This window comes from Mustela nigripes, chromosome 7, assembly GCF_022355385.1.
Source record: "Mustela nigripes isolate SB6536 chromosome 7, MUSNIG.SB6536, whole genome shotgun sequence".
Classification (NCBI taxonomy): Eukaryota; Metazoa; Chordata; class Mammalia; order Carnivora; family Mustelidae; genus Mustela; species Mustela nigripes.
The window spans coordinates 55,349,833-55,373,231 of NC_081563.1; the positions used below are offsets into that span (position 1 = coordinate 55,349,833).

Here is a 23,399-nt window from a genome sequence, read left to right on the forward strand (position 1 = left end):
GCATGACCAGTGAGTGCCAGATGGAATGTGGTGAAAGTTCTGATTTGTACCTTTCAGACCAGAGGTACTTGCCAAAATGGATGGGTCCTCCTGGCCACCTTTTGTAAGTATAGCCACAGGTATTCGGTTGAAACCTGTGGGTGAGAAAGACATAAACAGGTGCCGTAAATTTGTCAGACCAGGAAGCCACAGACCATTTAGTAAATGGTAAACCCAGTGGCCCAAAAGAACAAAGGAGTCTCTTTTCATCAGAATGATCAGGCTCATTCAACAAATATTTATTGAGTATCTACTCTCTGCCAGACATAATAGAGACGGACAAGTTCTCTTATTTAAAGAGTACCTGAAGTGAGGGAACAAAACCCCAAATCACCTGGGATGGTGTGGGCCTAACTGCACTGCAACCTGATGGAAAGGAAGAGCCAGGGTCCTGGACCTACAACCTGACTGCTGTGGCACCCATTCTGCCCACCAGTTCTTGAGGGTACAGCTTTTCAGGGTAAGTTTTCTGTCTCTACTCAGGCCAAGACCTTTCTTGTTGTAAAGGAAATGCAAATTTTGCTGTGGCATTTCACAAACAAACCAGTGGTCTCAATAACATCACTTCTAAAATCTGAATTTCATCTCCTTGAGTTTATATTTTTGGGTAGCAAAGTCATAAAGCTAAAAGGATATTGAGAGTTAACTTACTCACCGTGCTCATGACCTATACTATTCTAGAAAGATGAAAACATCTCCTACTACAGCAGACCTTCTTAGGAGGAGAGGCCGTTGTGTCCTATAGCAACGCATTGTCATGTTTTGTTACCTTCATGGTTAACTATTTTCATCATATTTAACCTAAGTCCCTCCAGCAGCATTTTGTATCTATTCTAAAATATCTTGCTCCCAGGTAGTTGAATAGTAGGTGGTCAGATCTCATTATGAAAGAGTTATTTGTCACCTCAGTGTTTTTCAAATCCGATTCCTCCTAATTCTTTCTTGGTAACACTAATGCTTGTAAATGAGCATGCTGATTGGATTCCCCAAAACAATGATGGTATTGAGCTGTTACTATATGCCAGACATGAACTAAGTGCTTCATTCAGTTCATCTCAGTAACTCCTCAAAACAAGCCTTTTGAGTTAGGTTCAATCATTTCCCCCATTCTGTAAGTGGGAAAACTGAGGTTTTCAGAGAAGTCTGTAGTTTGCACAAGACCACAGCTACGAAGTGGTGAGCTAAGATGTAAATATATAACAGTGACAGAGTTTTCCATTAATCATAGAAATAAGACTGCCTACCTTTTATGCTAATAGTTCCAAGTATTAAATTGAGTGTTAATTCATTAATATACCACTTTCAAAAATAAACTTCTTCATGTTCTAATATCCATTTATCACTCGAGTGTTTGTAAAATCAGGGTGTTTTTTTTTTTTTTTCCAGATTCTTACTCTTTTTCTAGCTATAAGCACTTTTTTGAAATCTTTGTTTAATCTTCAACTTCAAATCCACAAAAATAATGGCGGATGATTCATTTAATACTTTTGCTATTTTCTTTGGACATACAGGTCTTTATAGTTATCTGCATAAGCCAGAAGCTCTCACTCAACCTTGGCTGAACATTGGAATCACTTAAGGGAAATTTTAAAGATCCTGATTGTAGGGAGAGTGTGGGAAGGGGGGCACACCTAAACCCAATTAAATTAGAATCTCTGTGGGTGATATCCAGGTGATTACAATGAACATCCAAAGCTGAAACCACTAATTAAAAAATTCTTCCCTGGACATTCCCTATCTACTCATTTCACCTACAGCTTGCTCCGGCTTTTGCTCGTCTAGCTAGAACTATGAGTTGGCCAATTCAGAATTCATTCCCACATGCCATCTCATTACTTACGTCTTATGTAGAGACTGAAGAGGCTGACCAGTCTCTTTCCCAGACTGCCTTGAAGGAGGAGGAGCTATATGATGCAACTTTGGCCAATGACAAGAAAGTGACTTGTGGAGGACTTCTGGAAAGCCCATACATCCACATGTTTCCAATAATAAGTTAGTCAGTTTAAGTAGTTGACTTTTCCCCTTTCTGTTTGGATGTTTGTTTTTTATCTGAATGTTTCATAGACATGGATTGAGCATGTGATTTGAATCAAAGGTAATTCAAATGGGAAATCAAGGAAGAATTTGATCTCTTCTTATTGATGCCTCAGTCTCTGTTTCCTCACAAAGACCCTGGAGTTCATGATGAAAGTTTCCTACAGAGAAGGTAAAGGCTAAAGAATTTGAGAACCCTAAGGTTTACTTTGAAATTCTGTTGAGGTTAAGGGGTAGTAGTGAAATGATCACTTCTAAAATGCTTGTCAGACATATTTTCCATGTTTGACATATGATATTTATAGGAAGAAACTGAAGGGATTATAAGTGATATAGAGTTTCAAGGTAGGGAATACTGAATCTGAGCCTGCATATGTATAGTATGTGTGTGCATGTATATAAGCGGTATGTTTGCTATTTTTTGTGCAACTTTTTATTTTATTTTATTTTATTTTTTTAGTCACCATACGGTACATCATTAGTTCCTGATGTAGTGTTCCAAGATTCATTGTGTACGTGTAACACCCAGTGCTCCATGCAATACGTGCAACTTTCTAGTAAAGTACAATGTAACCAAAAAAGAACATATTGAAGAGAAAAAGCCCAAAGAGTTTTCATAAACTAATGCATTTTTGTACCCAACAGGGAGGTCAAGAAACAGATCATTACCAGAGCCCTAAGAGCTTCTCCTTCTAATGACTACTCCCTTGACCAAGGATAGCCATAAGGCTGCCATTTCTTTCCTTTTTAAAAAAAAAACAAACCAATTTGTGGAAGTGCAAGGTCACCTCCTCTGTTTTCACATGCTCTCTATTGAGATGGGGAAGTCAAACCTGTTCCATGGCATATTTAACTATGGGAAAATGAAAAGAGAGAAAGAAAATCCAGACCAACAAAGCAAAGATTTAAGTTGGTATCACTTTCCATGTAATTGTGATGCCAGCAGACACTCAATAAACATATCAGCATTGTTAAAATGATTTATCAGCGAAATAGTTGAATGTAAAATATTATCAATACAGGTGTCATCATTGATCTTTCTTGGGTCTTACTGCTGAAGAATGGGGCTGCTAGATGATTTCAACAAACAATCCTTGACAGGAAACCAAAGGCAACAAGGCACAGGGACAGACAGCTGACAAATGCAGTATGGGGCCATTAAAGCATGTGATGAATTTGCCAGGAAAGTATATATTTGTGCAAAAGGTGAGCTCATATCTCCCATAAATTTGTCAGCCGTGACACAGTGTTCTCTGGCTTGGCATGAGTAATGCCTTGCTATTTGCTGCCTTTGTCTGGCAAAAGCTCTATCAGTCACTCCAGGGTTATTTACAAAGAAACGTGTCTATCAGTTACAAGGACATGACTTTGCTGCTAAAAGATAACAAAAGAGGAAATCAGGCAGTGGCCTCTCAGCGAGGGATGCGTCTTTTCCAGACGAGCTCTGGACTGGAATGAATCAGATGGACGGCAATTGGCCGGGCTGGCCCAGTGCCTGGCATGACCAGCCTTAGTACATTTATCCACACTGATTAGATTAGAAATTATTAATAGGGGGCTACGGAGTAGAGCAAAAGGTCATTTAGAGTTTAATTCTGTTCTCAGATAACTTCATTTCGGCTGATGGGATTGTTATTGTAGGGGTTTTATATGTTTATAGGAAACAATATACTCAATAATGAAGTCGTGCCTCCTTCTGCAAGGTCAGGAAAGCTATTGTGTAGCTAGATTGAAGTCTTCACAATTGTGTTAATTAAGTAACAGTGATTGGGCTTGGTCTCCTCTTGAAATGCATTTAAGGGCCTAAAAGCTGTTGAGAATGTATTCTTTCAATATAAATATATAGGAAAGCAAGTGAGACCAGAAAGCAGCCTGCGAGCGAGTCAACAGAAGAGCTGACACAAAGCTTTTACTTAAGAAAGACAGGAGCCTGTTTGGCACATGTAACTTCTCGCCACATAAATACAAATGTCTTGTCAGTTTAGGATTAAATGTAACAGGTCCCTTTTTCTTTACTCAGTTCCTGATGAATCTGAAAGATGAAGTTATAGAGTTTGATGTTGATGGCACATTATCTCTTATTGGTTATTTTACTCTCTCCCAAGCCTGCCTGTTCGGGGTAGATCGGTATGTAGTAGTAATAGCCACATCCTTCTTGAGTAAAGGGCCATTTCCCTGGTCTTGCTTTATATACTCAGGGACCTTAGTGACAGGGAGCTCAGCTCTGTCCTCCACTATGAGTCACCTTTGGGAGACTTATGACTCAGACATTGAAATTAGCTGGAGGTGGTTGCAATTTTTGTTGTCGTTGTTCCAAGAGACAAGATCCTTTCTAAACAGCTAAAAAGACAGTTGATTTTAAGTGAAAAGTGAGTTCATGGAAAGCAGTTTGTTGTCATATGTTTCTTAAAGACCACAGAAGGCCTTTGGGTCCTATCTGTAAGCAAATAACCTTTCATTTCATTCCTGATGTAGTGACATCCCATTAAAGGGAACTCAGAGGTGGACTTGATAGCTGGTGATTGAGTCTTATCTTCCCGACTTTCCGCACGTCTCTCCAGATGTAAGAACACCACCTTACTGGAGCAAAACTTGGTTTTCTCAATAGAAGGATTGTTAAATGGAAATATCTTCATTAATACAAGTCTTTAAAAAAATATCTCAAAGGCAGTGGTTCTTGACTAGGAATGACTTTGGAAACATTTTTTATTGTAATAACTAGAGTGGGGACTGCTATCAGCATCAGTGGGTAGAGGTCAGGGATGTTGCTACATGTTCTACAGTATATAGGTGAAGACATACAACAAAGAATTATCTGGCTCAAAGTGTCAATAATGGCAAGGTTGAGGAACCCTGCTCTAAAGAACCTTTAGATTCAATGAAGAATAGGAACTTAGAAGAGATTACTCTGTCCGGGGAATGAGGCACCACACAGTTTCTGTTGAGAAAAAAAAATCCATAATTATGACATTATGAATAATCATACTAGGATTTGAAAAATAAAAATTTAAAAAGCTACTCGTTTCAATTCAAACTTGAGAGCTAGAAAAAATCTGCTTTATTTTTGCTATTGTTATAAGATGTGCCACATGGTTTTAGAGTTATTATGATATGGAATAATGCGAAGACTCAAAACACTTTGTATGAAACATGCATGAAGTAGCATGATGTACTAGAAGAAAGGCTGAGCTGAGATTTCAAATAGTTAAGTGTTACCCTGCCATTGATTAAACATGAGTGATTTAACCCATCTGGGCCTCCGTTGCTGTTTCTGGCCAGACACTGAAATTGAAAAGCTTGACATCTTTATTTGGCTATTCCTTCTCCTTCAGGTACAGTCATAGCCAAAACAGGGCTTTTTCCTTAGTTTCCCTGCTCACAGGCATCCCTTCCTTTAGATTCCTGCTGGCCTGATTTTTGTTTGAGTCCTTGTTACTTCTCATCGGGTCTGTTACAGTAGTTTCCCAGATGATATTCTCTCCTCAAATATACCCTGCCATCTTGTCTTCTTACACCATTACTTTGTTTATGTCTTTCCTCTCAGATTCTTTAATGCCTATAAAGTCAAAGTCACCCTTGGTGTGACATGACAACCCATCCTTTTCTGATCTGCTCACGAATACTTCTCTATAGCTTGCCCTCCATGTTTTTCCTGCTTCCATCTTTGCTGCCCATCACATTACTGTAGTTAATACCCTCTTCATAAAGGCACATACTAGATCAATAATGTTCCTGCTAAGCCCTGTTCAGAAGCACCCCCCTGCTGGCATGTTCCCTCCCCGCATTTATCTCTCAACTTTCCTCAAATCTGAATCCCATAGCCTCTCAGAAGGTTTACTAAGTTTCCCAGTGATATCTCTCGTATGTACTTAGGGTATCAACCATATTTGACCTTGCATGTATACTTTTCTTCTCCCTCCCTTGATATCTCTCACCTCACTTCAACTATTCCAGGGGTAAGAGACACAAACTGCCTTACTGTAGTAGGCTTTACCTTGGGTTCCATGGGAAGAATAAGGAAATGCTTGGCACCAACCTCTGGATTCAGTGCATATTTATGATTGTCTAAAACAAAGACACTCTGGGAGATAGAGACATAGTCATACATGTAAGTAAAAGCATAAAGTCTCTCCAGTTAGGCTGTAAACCTCATACAATCGTAAGGCCCAATCCCTTTGTGTCCTCTGAACTTTGTCATGGAAAGCATCCAAATAATGAGTGTGTGGCCGATTTTATTTTGCGTATGTTTTTGTATGTGAAAACTACCAGTAGAGGCAAATAAAAACAGTTACCCAGACTTGGGAGATATTTTGATTACTATAGGAAATACTTGGCATTACGAAAAAACTTTTGCTCTATATGTTGTGTTTGTGTGTGTGTATGTGTGTGTGCACACATGTGGAGAGTAAAAAATTTTTTACTTTTATATATCTGATATAGAAGATACATGTTAATATATAGATTTAAGAGAAACATCTCAGTTTAAATATGACTCTTGAGGTCCAAGAATGAGTTTTCTTGAGGGTCCCAGTTGACTTTTGTAATGCATTTCAAAGGCAACGGGTTTCACTGGATCTCTAAACTTAAATGAAATTCTCAGATTTTGACCTGGAGTTGGAGAAGATTATCCATGTTGCTTCATCATTTTTTTGTTTTGTTTTGTTTTTGTTTTAGCAAGCTGGCTGAGAAATAGATACAGTGTATTGTTTTATGGCCACACATGCATCACAGTGTTCTTTTCATTTTTTCCCTTTTGACATAAGCATACTTAGAGTTAAATACATGCCAAAAGATTTTACTGGTACAGCCGTCTGCCTTGCTTTACCTATAAAAGTTTGTATGCTCTTACCTCATTTGTAGGCCCCCAAAGTTTTATTTTTTAAGTATATAAAGGCCAGCATTTCTGTCTATATCCTGCAGCATTCACTACAATGTTTCTAAGTTTCGACTGCAACATTTTTGGAAAAGTAGATTGCTAGAGCTACAGTATGTTTCTTCATTGTATCCCACCTTGATCTCTTTTCTTTAATCTACTCATTTAAATGTGTTATAATTTTCCTCAAACTAGAATCTCACCTGTTAAAAGGGTAACATAGCTTAGTGCAGTGGTTCTCAAAGTGTGGTCCCTGGGTCAAGAGCATCAGCAGTATCTGGGAACTTACTTGAAAGGAGATTCTCAGATCTCGCCTATTAATTCAGGAACTCTGGGGCTGGGACCAGCAACCTGGGTTTAAACAAGGTGTCCAGGGATTTCTGGTGCAAGAGTAAGTTTGAATGCTATTGGCTTAGTTGTTAACAGTATGAACTCTGGGGCAGATGGCCTGAATTTAAATATTTAACCTTCAAGTCACATATCCTTCCCGTGCCTCAGTTTCCTCATCAATGAATGTGACAATAATAGTACCATCCATATATTGTTCTGGTGAGTTTAAATTGAGATACTACATGGGAAAAGTTTAGCGAGGCCTAGCACTTCATAAAGTTTGCTGTTATTGTTCAAAGTTTTCCCATTCTCAGATCTTAGAGTCCCTCTTCCTCTTGGTCATCTTTCCTGCTTTTGCTGAGCTGGCTCCTTCCTCTCTCTTGAATGCCCTTGCCATTTCTCTTTACCTCTTCAGATGTTGCCGAGCTAGGGGTAGGGAATGCATATATTTTTCTGCGCTCAAATACTGATCTTCCCTTCACAAACTTTTTTTTTCTTGATAAGCCAAGCCTAGTGATGAGCAAACATAGAGAAGAATACAACACATTTAATTTTTTCTTAGCTCTGTTTTATATTTTAACTATTATATAATTTCCTTATGGCCCACCTGATTTTTTTTTCAGGCCTTGGGAATGTGAACCAGTATTTATTTTCATAGCTGGTATAATTGATATGTGGATGGACGGGAGTGTGTTTTTGCCCTGTCTTCAGTGATGAATCATTCTTGTTTGTTCTAGATGCTTCTGGACTTGTTATCCTGTGTCATTTCTAACTGGTGCCAGTTTTTGACAAATGATAGCAGCAAGGCATGGTGTGCTACCTCAGGTTCTTATTTTCCCTGAGTGTTTGGATGTAATAATTTTAGAGATGGCCACATGGCTAATGAGTCTTGCCCTCCGGATCTCAGCACAGAGGGAACCCTCACTAGCCTATCAGACACCTTCTTCGAAAATGGTGGAAGTGTGAGAGAGCAAGATGAATGGACATTTGTGTATCATATTCTTTGAGAATTGAATAGAGGATTTATGGTGTTCCCTGACTTGACACACTTCACACTTGTCATGTTGGCACATTGCATTATATTCTGCTGCCCATGGGGCTTTTGATGATGTTTCAGAAACAGGTAATAGATGTCTCTGTGCTGTATCCATACATTTGCAGAGAAAGATCCGATATTAAAAACAAAGGTACAGTAAAAATCATCCCCATCGACCAAACACAAAAGCCTACCTCTGCTCTCTGTTGCCTTGTTAGCCCCAATTCCTTAGCTAGACATATTTAGCCTTTCTCCAGCTAGAGATGATCCATCTGAAGTCAGTGTTATTTCTATAGGCACGTTTTAAACCTATTTGGGGGTATAACAATGAATGACTATTATAAGTACCATATAAAGTCAGTGCAATATAAAGAACACTGGATTAAGTATCATAAACTCTTAATTCCAACCCTGACTTGGCTAAGGCCTGCTGTATCGAGCTTGCCTGAATCGCTTATGGCAATCTCCCAATCGCCTCATCTGTCACAGGAGCACAGGAATTCCTGGCTAGCCGACCTCCCAGACGGAGTACATAAGAACTTATTTTGAAAAGTATGGAAATGAGAGAAAGCGCCTGTGTGACTCCTGATGAAGCAGTTAGAATACAAATATATTTTCCCTCAGTTTTATAGAAAGAGAAATAGAGCCTTTAAAAGGATGAGTGAGTTTTTTCAAGGAACGCTGTAAGTGATGGACAGAGAAGGTCTAGATTCCCGTCTTCTGGTCCTTAGTTGAGGTACCTTGAGATTCCTACCCACACTCTTTATGTTCAAGGGAACATGCAGGCTTAGAAAGTAAGGAATCAGCAACAGCTGCACTGCATTCAAGTTTAGAGGCCTGTTGTCCTCCTTTTGGGTGGAATTCCATAGCAATCCTTAAAATAGAAGGGCCTCAAATAATGGCTGTTATCAGATTTCCCACTACCCAGGTAGAAGAGAGAGCACAAATGGATTTATTCTTAAGGAAAAGTTTTAATTGGTTATTTCTTGGAGAACTGAGTTAGTGAACTGAGAGTCTCACTGAATGCATGTAAATGATGAACAACTACTTCTGTGAAATTAGGATTCCCTACTTCATATTTATAGATTTTCCTTATATGTGTCCTGCTTTCACCATTATAATGCCATCAAAAGCAGAAACTTTGATTTTTACTTTTTTGTCATCCTCTCTAGCCCTAGGTGAATGCTTTTTAAATAGAGGTTTATCCGTTTCAAGTGAAGACAGATTGAAAACATCTGGAAGAAGAGGAAGAGAAAAATCTCTGCGTCTACAGTATCTCATCTCATCTTACCTTCCAAATAGATTAGGATCCTTTTAAGACATTATCTGTTGGAAATGACTGTACCTATTCCCCAATTCCAATATTATTGTTCTGATTTCACACTTTTGTGGAACTAAGCTTCTTGTGAGCCCTCATGTTTAATCCAGTGATGCTGGAGTTACTGACAGCTTTGCCTTTGCATAATACACCTATAGATATGCAGTCTAGTATCTTTTCTTCCCTGTTTGTGTCATAGAGGGAACACCAGCTTCCCCAGAACCCTCCTCAAAGGATCTTGAGTCAAGGGGCCTGTCTTGAAAACTCAGCTAAGGGAGCATCACAGGAAGCAGCGATAGTGAAGACAGGACTGAAATTTTAGACCCATTGATATCTAAGTCTCAATCAAGTATGCACTCTGGTTAGTATCTGGGTCACTAATTATACTGTTGCGTTCATGAGAACATATACATACATAAACATATAATGTTTAACAGAATAGTGTCAGTCTATGTAAATAAATCAAAGTGATTCCATTTTTGAATATGTGGCAAGGCCTTTATATTACTTATATATTGCTGTGTAACAAATTATGCCAAAATTTAGAAGCTTAAAACAGTAGACATTTATTATCTAGGTCTTTATGGTTCAGGATTCCAGATACAGCTGAGCTGCATCAACTGCTTCAGTATCTCTTATAAAGGTTGCATGTGAGCCCAGGGGCTACATTCTCTTCTGAAGGCTGAACTGAGGAAGGATCTGCTCCCTTATGTGGCTGGTGGTGGGATTCCATTCCTTTCATGGTATTGAACTGAAGGCTTCAGTTCCTTGCTGGCTATTAGTTGAAGGACATCCTTAGTTCCTTGTGTAGGACTCTGCAGCATGGCAGCTTGCTTTACCAAAGCATGCAAGCCTAGAAGATGACTAAGAGAATCTGCCAGCAAGATGGAAGTCACAGCCTTTCATAATCTAATCACAGGAGTGACATCCTATCTCTTTCACCTTAATCTATTTATTAGAAAACAAGTCACTAGTTTCTGTCTGCCCTCATGAGCAGGGAATTCCACAGGACATGAACACCATGAGATGGGTCATTGGAGGCCATCGCAGAAGTCTGCCTAACAAAACCTTTCATGTCTACCTCTTAAGAAGAGAATCCATCATGGGTATTGAATGTACTCTGAGCACTAGGTTTAGATGATATTAAATATAATCAAGTTAGTTGTCCAGAGAACTCTTAAAGGGAGACCCTGACCAATGTCTAATTCCTTTGCTTCTAAAAATAATTATTTGGAATTTTGGTTGCTTAATAATACTTTCTATTACCCCAGAGTCCTTAAAGGATTTTTATGCATTAGGATAAAAAATCCTCCTCCATTTTCTAAGAACTTTTAAATCATTACTTTACTTTGCTGGTGTAGCAAATGACTCTCATGGTTCTTGGTGAAGGTTACTCTGCATTGTGCCAGTGATCTGGGACCACCAACAGCCTAGAATTAGGATATTCAAGGGAGAGATTATTAGACTCGGAATTTGGGTGTCCTGAACTTACTTGTCTATGTATCTTGTGTCTTCAATCTTCAAACTGTAAGCTCAGTGTCTTTTCTCAGCTGGCCACAATATAGTTTGGAGACTGGATGAAGATGCTCTGAGCTCTTTGTAAGAAAAGCAATATTAAGAAATGAAATGAATATTGGAGGTTATTATTTGATGAAAAAGGCTAGTTCTAAGGTCTTTTTCTTTCCATTATATTGTTACTATCTTAAGTCAAGATACTGTTGTTTCTTGCCCTGTTCCCCTCCCTGTCTATGCTGCACACTACGGTTATAGTAATATTTATAATATTTATAAGATGCTAATCTTATAATGCTAGTCTGATCATATCCCTTCTCTACCTCAAACTCTGCAATAATATGCAAGGATCATCATGATATAGGGTCAGGTGAACAAAATGGGGTTATATATACATATTGTCTATATATGCAAAGCATATTTCTTGAGGAATACTCAGGAAAGTTATATCAGTAGTTCTCATGGCAGGGGAAAGGCAGGAGAGAGACTCTCTTTTTAAATTAAAAGTGTTTTGTACTTTTAGATTTTGTACCATGTGACTATATGACCTAATTACAAATCGAAACAAAACTCTTCCATGGCCCTGAATACCTTTAAAAGTTCAGATCCTTAGCCTGGACGACTCTTATGATGGTCTGTTTGCCAACTTTGTATCATCTTAAGCTGCTCTCCCCTCTCCCATCCTCTTCCCTGCATATACCCTGTGGTCCAAGCACCTTCCAAATATACCTATTTGTGGCCACATGCTACAGCTTTTGCTAAAGACCTACTGAGCTAGGTGCAGGCTCCCACACATTGTGACTTCTGCACCTTTTTCTTTACTATCCTTTCTTCTTAACATGGCTTTCACCTCTTTCCACCCAGCTAATTTCTGTTCATCCTCCAGGGACTTCTTTCTGATTCCTCCACAAGGAACCTTGTGCCACTTCTTTGTGTGAATTTGATTGTAGTACTTACTGCATCATGGTTTCAGCAGATATAGTCTCAGGCTATAAATTCAGGGATGCAAGAAGTAAAGATTGTATTTTTTCTATAAGTGAGTTTAATTTCTAGCACAACTCTTATCTTAGGCCAGGTTCCTCAGAAGCAAACCTTGAGAAACAAATTTTCAGGAAGGTATGTCTGCAAGCAACTTATTAAGAAAGTGCTTTCAGAAGAAACCAAGAAGAGGGTGGGGAGCAGGAAAAATAAGGAGAAGACCTGAGGCAGGGATTCCGTTTCAAGCCAAGTCCCGGAGGGGCTGATTTCAGCCTGATCCTGCACGGAAACATACTCTACAGTAAACTCATAATTCTGGTTCAGTGTTTAATATCTGTCTCCCCTAATAAAATATGAACTCCAAGAGGGTGGGAACTGTAATTTTTTGTTGTTGTTCATGGATGTACTCTAAGCAATTAGAACAGTATCTGCAAATAGTAGTCATTTGCTGAATGAGTGAATGAACTGCAGGCTTCTCCTTATTGTTTCAACAAAGGAAAGCATATTCATTTGTTCATTACACAGGTTATGGGCATCTACTCTGTCCCAGACACTATTTTAGGCTCTGGGAATATAATAGTGAACAAAACAGTTGATATCCCTCTTCTCAAGGAGTAGTTAAGAGCATGAACTCCAAACACAGACATCCTGGATTAAAATCCTGGTTCTGCTCATTATTTGCTATTTTATCTTGATCAGATTATTACTGTCTTCCTGCCCCACTTTCTTTATCTGCAAAACAGGAATGTGGATAATGATTTGGTGTCTCTGATATGGTTGTACAGTTAAGTGAGTTAATACACGTAAAGTGGTAGGTCAGTTCTCGGTAGAGACTGTATATGTGTTAGCTATGATTATCCCCTCTTCTTCTTCTTCTTCTTTTTTTTTTTTTTACCTACCAAATTTGCAAATGCTTTTATTTATTTATTTATTTTTAATTTTATTAACATATAATGTATTATTTGCTTCAGGGGTACAGGTCTGCATATCATCAGTCTTACACAATTCAGAGCACTCACCATTGCACATGCCCTCCCCGTAAGCCAGCCACCCCATCCTTCTTCCCTCAACCCCGCAGCAACCCTCAGTTTGTTTCCTGAGATTAAGAGTCTCTTATGGTTTGTCTCCCTCCCCAGTCCCATCTTGTTTCATTTTGTTCCCTCCTTTTCCCCCCACAACTCCCCGCCCTGCCTCTCAAATTCCTCATATCAGAGAGATCATATGGATTATCCCCTCTTCTTAAAACCCCCCTGTCTTTGTCAGCCTGGTTAACTTCTGCTTCCGCATCTCCTTCAAATGTCCTTTCAAAAGGCTTATTATGCTCTTTGTCCGGAAAGTATCCCTTTTCTCCAGGTTAAACTGAGTGCTGCTCCTTTATGCTCTCTCTCTTAGCTATGTGTTCTTCAACCTTTTGTAAGTCACATCCCATTCTATTATAAAGGGAATAGTTGTATATCCTGACCTATACCTTGTTACTCATCTTATATCCCTAGCACTTATCACACTGCCTGGCACATAGCTGATACCAAAGGGATGCCATCACAAAAGTGAGTAAGATTCCCCTGCTCTGATTACTGCTTCTTACAGCTAGCTTGAAGTCCTATCTTTGCATCTACCCAATGCCTCCATTTTCTATACCTGGGATCAGTCTTGCTCACAATAAATGGGATTCTGGGTTCCTTCAATAAACTCAGAGAATATGACTCACTGGGGTCAGAATGCCTTTGAAGGAGATATGTGTGCTGGTCCCCTCTTTGAACTATATTATAGAATGATTCATCTTCCATGAGCCACATAACCTCAAATCAGGGCTCTCATGCACACTCATCTTTCATTCCTTCTTCAGTTGCCCATTTTTTCTGCCCTCTTCCTGTTTCATCCATCTCACCTCCTGCCAGGCCTGTGCAGACACAGACACGCACACACACCTTTGATCCTGCTGACACCAATGGCACTAAGGAAAGAAGTTCAATATGTCCACTGGCGTCAAAATATAGTAATAACAATCCTTCAAAATGACAATCACAGGCAGCCTAGGGGCACTCAGGGGCTCTCCTTCTTTGTGCTTTCTGTAGTCTTTAGTGTTTTCTTTGGTGTTTGAAAGCAGAGGTAACTGTAGTTTACTCTGCCTGAGAAGTGCGAGTGAGCTGGCATTCAACAAACAGATAGTTATGGCACTCCCGTGGTGAGGAACAGGATGAGTGGGGGGTTGTTTTGTGCCCCATCTCACAGACTCCAGCAAACATGATCTCCATTTGCAACCAGTTACTCACTGTATTTCATGTTTGTGATTGTGTTGACAAGGAAAAAGGCACCATTTCTGGCAGCATCTCTTAGTTTCCTGAGTTGCCTCGGGCACTAAGAGAATGCAGGAGGCACATACTGACTTGGTTGCCACCTGACACCTCTTCTGCTTATCTAAGCCCAGAGTACCCACTGGGACTCCGCAAGCAGCGTCCTACAGCATTCGAACTAGGCAGCTGCTCACTGGATCTCTGTTCATCTTCCTATAGCTCCTGTTCCTCTCCTCCTGCCAAGTAGAATCCAACAGCCAGTGGCCAAGGAAACAGACTGTCTGCCCTACTGACACCCAGGACAAACCATGTCCAACTTTCCTAGTGGAGAACCAAGACAGACTGTCAGTTTTATTTGTTTGTTTGTTTGTTTTCTATTTATTTATTTATTTTCTATTGCTATTTATTTATTTTCTATTTATTTCATTCTTATTTAATTTTCTATTTCTTTCTTTCATTCTTTTCTACTTTATTTATTTATTTTCTATTTGTTTATTTATTTTCTATTTTATTTATTTATTTGCTATTTTTCTCCTGTATCGGCAGGAGCAAGGAAAACCTAGAACCTCAAAATCAGCTATTATCCTGAGAGCTGCACTGAGGTGGCAGCTTCTAGCCCTGTTTCAAAATTTAATGTTCTGTTTTGCTTATGGCAGGCAAAATATAGTTTCCTATTTTGGTGTGATGGCTGGTTAAAGGAATCATACAACAAATTAGATGTTTCTTGGTGATCCACCAGCCATCTTAAATCAATATTTGATGATTTATAAATGAATGAGACACATACAGATTAGATTTTCTCCTGAATACATTCCCGCATGGACCACAATGGCAGTGGTAGTCTTGATTTAGTGTTGTCTAGAACACTTGAAATACAGATTGCCAGATCTGAAAATGGGCATTTCTAGATGTGCTGGTAAATAGCCTGGTATAATTATGTTGATTGACATTTTTTTCCTTGCTCTTTTATTTAGGTGTGGGAGTGAAGCTTGTTTTATGTATTTTCATCACATTTTCAAAGATGAACATTGAATCATCTTGTTACAGTAGTCAAACAAAGGGAAAAAACCAAGAGCATGAGTCTGGAGATTATGAAACTCAGCTTTTATATAAGGTCTAGATACTTTTTCCTAAATTTCTTTTAATGAAAACATACATTGTAGCCTTGGAGTGAGGGGAAGCTCATGTAAAAGCTGGCAGACATTTTTAGCAAAGTAAGGCAAAAAAATAATTTTTTTAAAGATTTTATTTATTTATTTGATAGACCGAGTTCACAAGCAGGCAGAGAGAGGAGGAAGCAGGCTCCCCGCTGATCAGAGACCCAACGTAGGTCTCGATCCCAGGACCTTGGGATCATGACTAGAGCTGAAGGCAAAGGCTTTAAGCCACTGAGCCACCTAGGCACCCCGTAAAAAAATAATTTAACTTTCAAAGCTGCCTTACCAATCAGTAGTTCAAGTGAGATGAACTTAGCAATACATTTGAGCTTAAAATTGTCCAAAATAGTTGGGGAAAAAAAAACTACCAAAGGACATGTATTGGGCATTTTTTGACAATTATCTTTAATACATGATTTGTGGGTATGGCAGTCCCCTGACCTAGGGGATATTTGGGAAGCTAAACAAAAACTAAAAATGATCTATGTTTGTCATGTGAAAATCAATCCTGAACGATTGTTTTAAATAGCCATTTAACTGATCTGTGGCTATCCACTTCTGCTGTAGAAGGGCTCAAGGGTTTTGGCTCCATAACTATATAGAATATAAGATTAGGTAACACAGGGCTGCCTGAGTGGCTCAGTCGGCTGTCTGCCTTTGGCTCAGGTCATGATCTCATGATCCTGGGATCAAGTACTGAGTCAGGCTCCCTGCTCAGTGGGGATCCTGCTTCTCTCTCTCCTTGCCTCCCACTTGTGCTTTCTCTTGTTATCTCTCTCTCTCTCTCTCTCTCTCTCAAATAAATGAATGAAATCTTAAAAAAAAAAAAAAAAAAGAATAGCTAACACATATTGAATGCTTGTCATGGGCCAAATGTTCTCCTAAGCCCTTCAAATTATTTTTCCAGTTAATCCTCATAAGAACCCTATGAAGTTACTATTGCTATCCCCATTTTATGGATAAGGAAACTAAGATGCAGAGAAGTTAAATAACTTGCTCCAATGGCAGATAGGAAATTTGAACTCACCACTATATTAAAGCAAGTATCAGAGCTGAATGATATCTTGGAAATAATTGTCCCAGTGATGAAAGAATTGGCTCCAAGCTGAAAGTATCTTGCTTTGGTTGATATAGCTATCATGGAAAGACATGGAGTGTGGTGAGAAGAGCATCCAAAACAGATTCTAAGCAAGAGTGGGATTTTACCTCATGTGGCCATGTTTCTTGTTGTGTGACCAGGGAAAGTCAATCCTCCTATTGATACTCAGTGTCTGTACATGCAAATATGAGATCATTCAATATTCAACCCGGTAGGGAGCAAATACCAGCATGTGCTACATACGGGAGTAGAATAAAACTCCTGCCTGCCATTCCCCCAGAGGCATGCATATTCTAGTGGGAGAGCACATGGAAACGTGGAATTATGCAAGGGCTATGCACAAGGTATAAGATTCCTTCCCAAAGACATAGTTCAGTGTTGGAGCTGGACTTGGGAAATATAAGTTAATTCAGTATGTTGAACAATAGGTAGGTCACTTGCATGTGGGTAAGTGGTAAGAGATGATTTCAGAGAGGTAGGTGGGTCAGGCCCTCCATGTCATTCTAAGTAATTTAAACTTGGACATACAGGTCACAGGAATTTATTGTTTTAAATTTAAAATCCAGTATATTTAATATATAGTGTTATATTAGTTTCATGTGTACAATATACTGATTCAACAATTCTGTTCATTACTCAGTGCTCATCATGATAAGTGTACTCTTAATCCTATTTACCTATTTCATCTGTCCCCTGTCCCCCATGTTCTCTCTGGTAACCACCAGTTTGTTATTTATAGTTAAGAGTCTGTTTTTTGGTTTGCCTCTTTCTCCCCGCCTCTTGTTTTATTTCTTAAATTCCACATAAGAGTGAAAACATATATATGGAGGTGCCTGGGTGGCTCAGTTGGTTAAAGCATCTGCCTTTGGCTCAGATCATGGTCAGAATGTCCTGGGATCGAGCCCCACATTGGGCTCCCTGCTCAGTGGGGATTCTGCTTCTCCCTCTCACTCTTCCTCTGCCTCTCTCTCTCAAATAAAAAAATAAAAAATCTTTTTTAAAAAGAGTGAAATCATATGGCATTTGTCTTTTTCTGACTGATTTATTTTGCTTAGCATTATACTCTTCAGCTCCATTCATGTTGCAAATGGTAAGATTTCATTCTTCTTTATAGCTGAGCAGTATTCCATTGTATATATACCACCCTTTCTTTATCCATTCATCTATCAAGGAACACAAGGGCTGTTTCCATAATTTGGCTATTGTAAATACTGCTGCAATAAACATAGGGGTATATATTTTTGAATTACTGTTTTCATATTCTCTGGGTAAATACCAAGTAATGGAATTACTGGAACATAGGGTGATTCTATTTTTTGTTTTTTTTGAGGAACCTCCATATTGTTTTCCACAGTGGCTATACCAGCTTGCATTTATACCAACAGTGCATTAGGTTCCTTTTTTCTCCATATCCTTACCAGCACTTGTTGTTTCTTATGCTTTTGATTTTAGCCATTCTTACAAGTGGGAAGCAGTAGTATTTCATTGTGGTTTTGATTTCAATGATCACGAGTCATATTGAACATATTTTCATGTGTGGATTGACCATCTGTGTGTCTTCTTCAGTAAAATGTCTATTCATCTCTTCTGCCCATTTTGTAATGGATTATTTGTTTTTCAGGTGTTGAGTTGTGTAAGTTCTCTATATGTTTCAAATACTAACCCTTTATTGGATGCATCATTTGCAAATATCTTTTCCCATTCGGTAGCTTGTCTTTTAGTTTGTTTCCTTCACTGTGCAAAAGCTTTTTATTTTAATGTAGTCCCAATAGTTTATTTTTGCTTTTGTTTCTCTTGCCTCAGGAGACATATTTAGAAAAAATGTTGAGGTGGCTGTGCTCAGAGAAATTACTCTCTTGCTCTCTTCCAGGAATTTTATGATTACAGATGTCACATTTATGTCCTTATCTCTGGGACAATTTTGAGTTTATTTTTATGTATATTATAAGAAAGTGGTCCAGTTTCATTCTTTTGCATATAGCTGTCCAGTTTTCCCAACACCATTTGTGGAAGATGTTTTCCCTTGCATATTCTTGCCTCCTTTCTTGAAGATTAGCTGACCATCTAATCATGGGTTTATTTCTGGGCTCTCTATTCTGTTCTGTTGATCTATGCACCTGTTTTTGTGCCAGTGCCATACCGTTTTGATTATGATAGCTTCGTAGTGTATCTTGAAACCTGGAATTGTGATACATCCAGTATTGTTCTCCTTTTTCAAGGCTTCTTTGGCTATTTGGGGTCTTTTGTGGTTTCATAAAAATTTTAGGATTGTTTGTTCTAGTTCTGTGAAAAATGCTGTTGGTGTTTTAGTAGGGATGGTGTTAAATGTATAGATTGCTTTGAGTAGTATGGACTTTTTAAAAACAATATTGTTTCTTCCTATCCATGAGCATGGATTATCTTTCCATTTGTATGTGAAATCTTCACTTTCTTTTGTCAGTGCTTTGTAGTTTTTAGAGTACCGGTCTTTCACCTCTCTGGTCAAATTTATTGCTAGGTATTTTATTATTCTTGATACAATTGTAAATGGGATTGTTTTCTTAATTTATTTTTCTGCTTCCTCATTATTATGTATAGAAATACAATGGATTTCTGTATATTGATTTTGTATCCTATGACCTTACTGAATTCATTTATCATTTCTAGTAGTTATTTGGTGGAGTCTTTAGGGTTTTCTATATATAGTTTCATGTCATATGCAAACAGTAAAAGTTTTACTTCTTCTTTACCAGTTTGGATAACTTTTATTTCTTTTCCTTGTCTAACTGCTGTGGCTAGGACTTCCAATATTGTGTTGAATAGAAATGGTGAAAACTGACATTCTTGTCTTGGTCTTGATCTTAGGGGAAAAACTTGGTTTTTCAGCATTGAGTATGATGTTAGCTGTGGTTTTTTCATTAATGGTCTTTATTATGTCAAATCATGTTCCCTCTAAGCCTATTTTGTTGAGGTTTTTTTATGATAAATAGATGTACTTTGTTAAATGCATTTTTCTGCATATATTGAAATGATCATATGGTTTTTATCCTTTCCCTTGTGATGTGATGAATCATGTTGATTGATTTGCAAATATTGAACTACTCTTGCATCCCAGGAATAAATCCCCCTTGATTATGGTGAATGATTTTTTAAAATGTATTATTAGATTTGGTTTGTTAATATTTTGTTGAGGACTTTCGCATCTGTGTTCATCAGAGATATCATCCTGTAATTCTCTTTTTTTGCAGTGTCTTTATCTGATTTTGGCATCAGGGTAATGCTGGACTCATAGAATGAATTTGGAAGCTTTCCTTCCTCTTCTATTTTTTGGAATGCTTTAAGAAGAATAAGTGTTAATGATTTAAATGTTTGGTAGAATTCACCTGTGACGCTTTCCTGGGCTTTTGTTGTTGTGAGTTTTTTTATTACTGATGTAATTTCATTGCTGGTAATTGGTCTGTTCAAATTTTCTATTTCTTCCAACTTCAGTTTTGGTAGGTTGTGTATTTCTCAGAATTTGTCAATTCTTCTAGGTTGTCCAATTTGTTGGCATATAGTTTTTTTTATAATATTCTTATATAATCCTTTGTATTTCTGTAGTGTTGTTTGTTATTGTTCTTCTTTCATTTTGATTTTGTTTGAGTCCCCTCCCCCCTTTTTCTTGTCTCTGGATAAAAGTTGAGCTTTTCAAAGAACCAGTTCCTGGTATCCTTGATCTTTTCTATTGTTTTTAATCTTCTATATCATTCATTTCTGCTGTAATCTTTATTATTTTATTCCTTATACTAGTTTCAGGATTAATTTGTTCTTCTTTTTCTAGCTCCTTTAGGTGTAAGGTTAAGGTTAAATATAAGGTTATTTGAGATTTTTCTTGCTTCTTGAGGTAGGTTTGTATTGTCATAAACTTCTGTATTAGAACAGCTTTTCCTGCATCCCAAAGATTTTGGACTGTTGTGTTTTTGTCTCCAGGTATTTTATTTCCTTTTTGATTTCTTGGTTGATCCCTTCATTGTTTAATAGCATGTTGTTTAACCTCTATGTTTTTGTATTCTTTCCAGATATTTTTTTCTTAGGGTTGATTTCTAGTTAAGTAGGATTACAGTCAGAAAAGATACATGACATGACTTCAGTCATATTTAGTTTCTTGAGATTTGTTTCATGGTTCAATATATGATCGATTTTGGAGAATCTTCCATATATACTTAAAAAATATGTATTCTGCTGTTTTAGGATGGAATGTTCTGAATATGTCTGTTAGATCCATCTCGTTCAATGTGTCATTTGAAGACATGGTTTCTTTGTTGACTTTCTGTTTGGATAATCTATCCATTGATAAGTGGGGTGTTAAAGTCACCTACTGTTATTATACTATTATCACCTACTATTATTATACTATTATACTATTATCAATTGCTTCCTTTTTGTTTGGTATTAGTTACTTTATGTGTTTGGGTGCTCCCATATTGGATGCATAAATTTACAATTGTTATATCTTCTTGTTGGACTATTCCCTTTATAATTATGTAGTGTCCTTCTTTGTCTCTTATTACAGTCTTTGCTTTAAGGTCTATTTTGTCCAACATAAATATTGCTACCCTGGTTTTCTTTTCACTTCCAGCTGCATAATAAATGCTTTTCTGTCCCATCACTCTCAATCTGCATGTGTCTCTAGTCTGAAATTAATCTCTTGTAGGCAGAATATAGATGGGTCTTGCCTTTTTACCATTCCATCACCCTATGCCTTTTGATTGGTGTTTAGTTCCTTTATAATCAAAATAATTATTGATAGGTATTTACTTATTGCTATTTTGTTACTTGTTTTATACTTATTTTATGCTTTGTTTTGTTCTTCTCTGTTCCTTTCTTCTCCTGCTCTCTTCCTTCATGATTTGTTGGGTATCTTTAGTGATATATTTGTTGTATTCCTTTCTCTTTATTTTTTTTTCATATCTATTATTGTTTTTTGTTTTGTGGTTACCATTATGTTTGTATTTAACATTTTATACATATAGCAGTCCATATTAAGTTGCTGGTTGCTTAAATTTGAACCCATTCTTTATTCCTTCTCTCCCCTCCCCCCATACTTTAGGTATAGGTGTCATACTTTATATCATTTTATTTTGTGAATTCCTTGGCTGATTTTTGTAAATATACTTATTTTTACTGCTTTTGTGCTTCCTACTTTTCTTATTCCTACTTATGACCTTTTCTTTCCACTCAGAGTGCCTTTTAACATTTCTTATAGGGCTTGTTTAGTTGTCATGAATTCTTTTAACTTGTGTTTGTCTAGAAAACTTTCTCTCTACTTCTGTTCTGAATGATAGCCTTGCAGGGTTTTTGTTTGCTTGGCTGGTCTGGTTTGTTTTATCACTTTGAATAGATCATGCCACTTTCTTCTGGCCTGCAAAGTTTTAGCTAAAAAATTAGCTGATAGTTTTATGGGGTTTCCCTAGTATGCAATTGCTTTCTTTTCTCTTGATGCTTTTAAAATTCTCTTTATCATGACTCTTTCCCATTTTAATTACTATGTGTTTTTGTGTAGACCTCCTTAGGTTGATTTTGTTGTGAAATGTCCGTGCCTCCTGGATCTGGATTTCTGTTTCCTTCCCTAGATTCAGGAAATTTCCAGCTATTATATCTTCAAATAAATTGTCCCTTTTTCTCTCTCCTTCTTCTGGGATCCCTATAATGTGAATATTATTATGCTTGGTGGTGTTGCTGAGTTCCCTAAGTCTATTTTTATTTTTATTTTATTTTTCTCTCCATTATTCTGTCCTCCAGGTTTCCATTGTTCTGTCTTCCAGGTTGCCAATCCATTCTGCTTAGTCAACTATTTATTCCATCCAGTATATTTTTAATTTGAGTTATCAAATTCTTCATCTCTGATTGGTTCTTTTGTGTGTTTTCTACCTCTTTGTTAAGGGTCTCACTGAAGTCTTCCATTTTTTTCCTCAAGTCCAGTGAGTGTCTTTATGATCATTACTGCAAATTCTTTCAGAGCTGAGCCCACTGATTTTTAAAGTTCCAGGTGTTAAGCTGCACTGATTATAAGAACTTGCAAAATTATACCCCTCTGGTTTTCCAAACCAAATGTTATAGGGATTCATCTTTCCTATATGAATTTCCCATGCCTGGGGTGGTTGGTGTGAGAGTATGTTTCTCTCATCTCTGTGTCCACAGCATCCCTCCCTCCTGAGGATGGTCCTGTGGGTCTGTCTAACTCATGATTTTGTGTCTACTCTTGTTACCCCTTTGCTGTGACCTCTTCTCTACATTTAGCTGTGAAGAGCCTTTTCTACCAGTCTTTGGGTCATTTTCTGGGTTATTTACACTTATGTGGGTGTTATCTAGTTTCATCTGTGGGACAAGGCAAGTTTTGGATTCTCCTTCTCTGCTTCTTTCCCAGGAAGTCATTATTTAAAATTTTTAAACATGAGAATGATCTATTCCATTTTACATTTAAGAAAATTCACACTGATGATGACATGAAGGATGGTTTGAAGGTGGTGCCATTAGAGATAAAAGATTATAAGTGTTCAAATGAGGAGCAGTAGGCTGAACTAAGACATAGGTGGAGGCCAGGGAGTGACTAGAATGATTTGAGAGGTGTTTAGGAGGTAGAATCAAAAGAATAATAACCCTGGTTATTATTATGCTGAGTCAATGGTATATGATTGCTTCATAGTTCAAGTTCCCTCTTGTGGGCTCATAGATAGTGACACCCTAGTGACAAGCTGTGGAACACAGACT

At 37.8% G+C, this 23,399-nt stretch overlaps 1 long non-coding RNA gene across 9 annotated transcripts in view; it reads left to right on the forward strand.

The window, feature by feature from the left end:
• Positions 1–304: 304 nt before the first annotated feature.
• LOC132021494 (uncharacterized) overlaps positions 305–23,399 on the forward strand; it is a 219,177-nt gene continuing 196,082 nt past the window's right edge. For all 9 annotated transcript variants that reach the window (XR_009405360.1, XR_009405356.1, XR_009405358.1 and 6 more), the window contains exon 1: positions 305–499. This is a non-coding gene — a long non-coding RNA (uncharacterized LOC132021494). The remainder of the gene's footprint in view (positions 500–23,399) is intronic.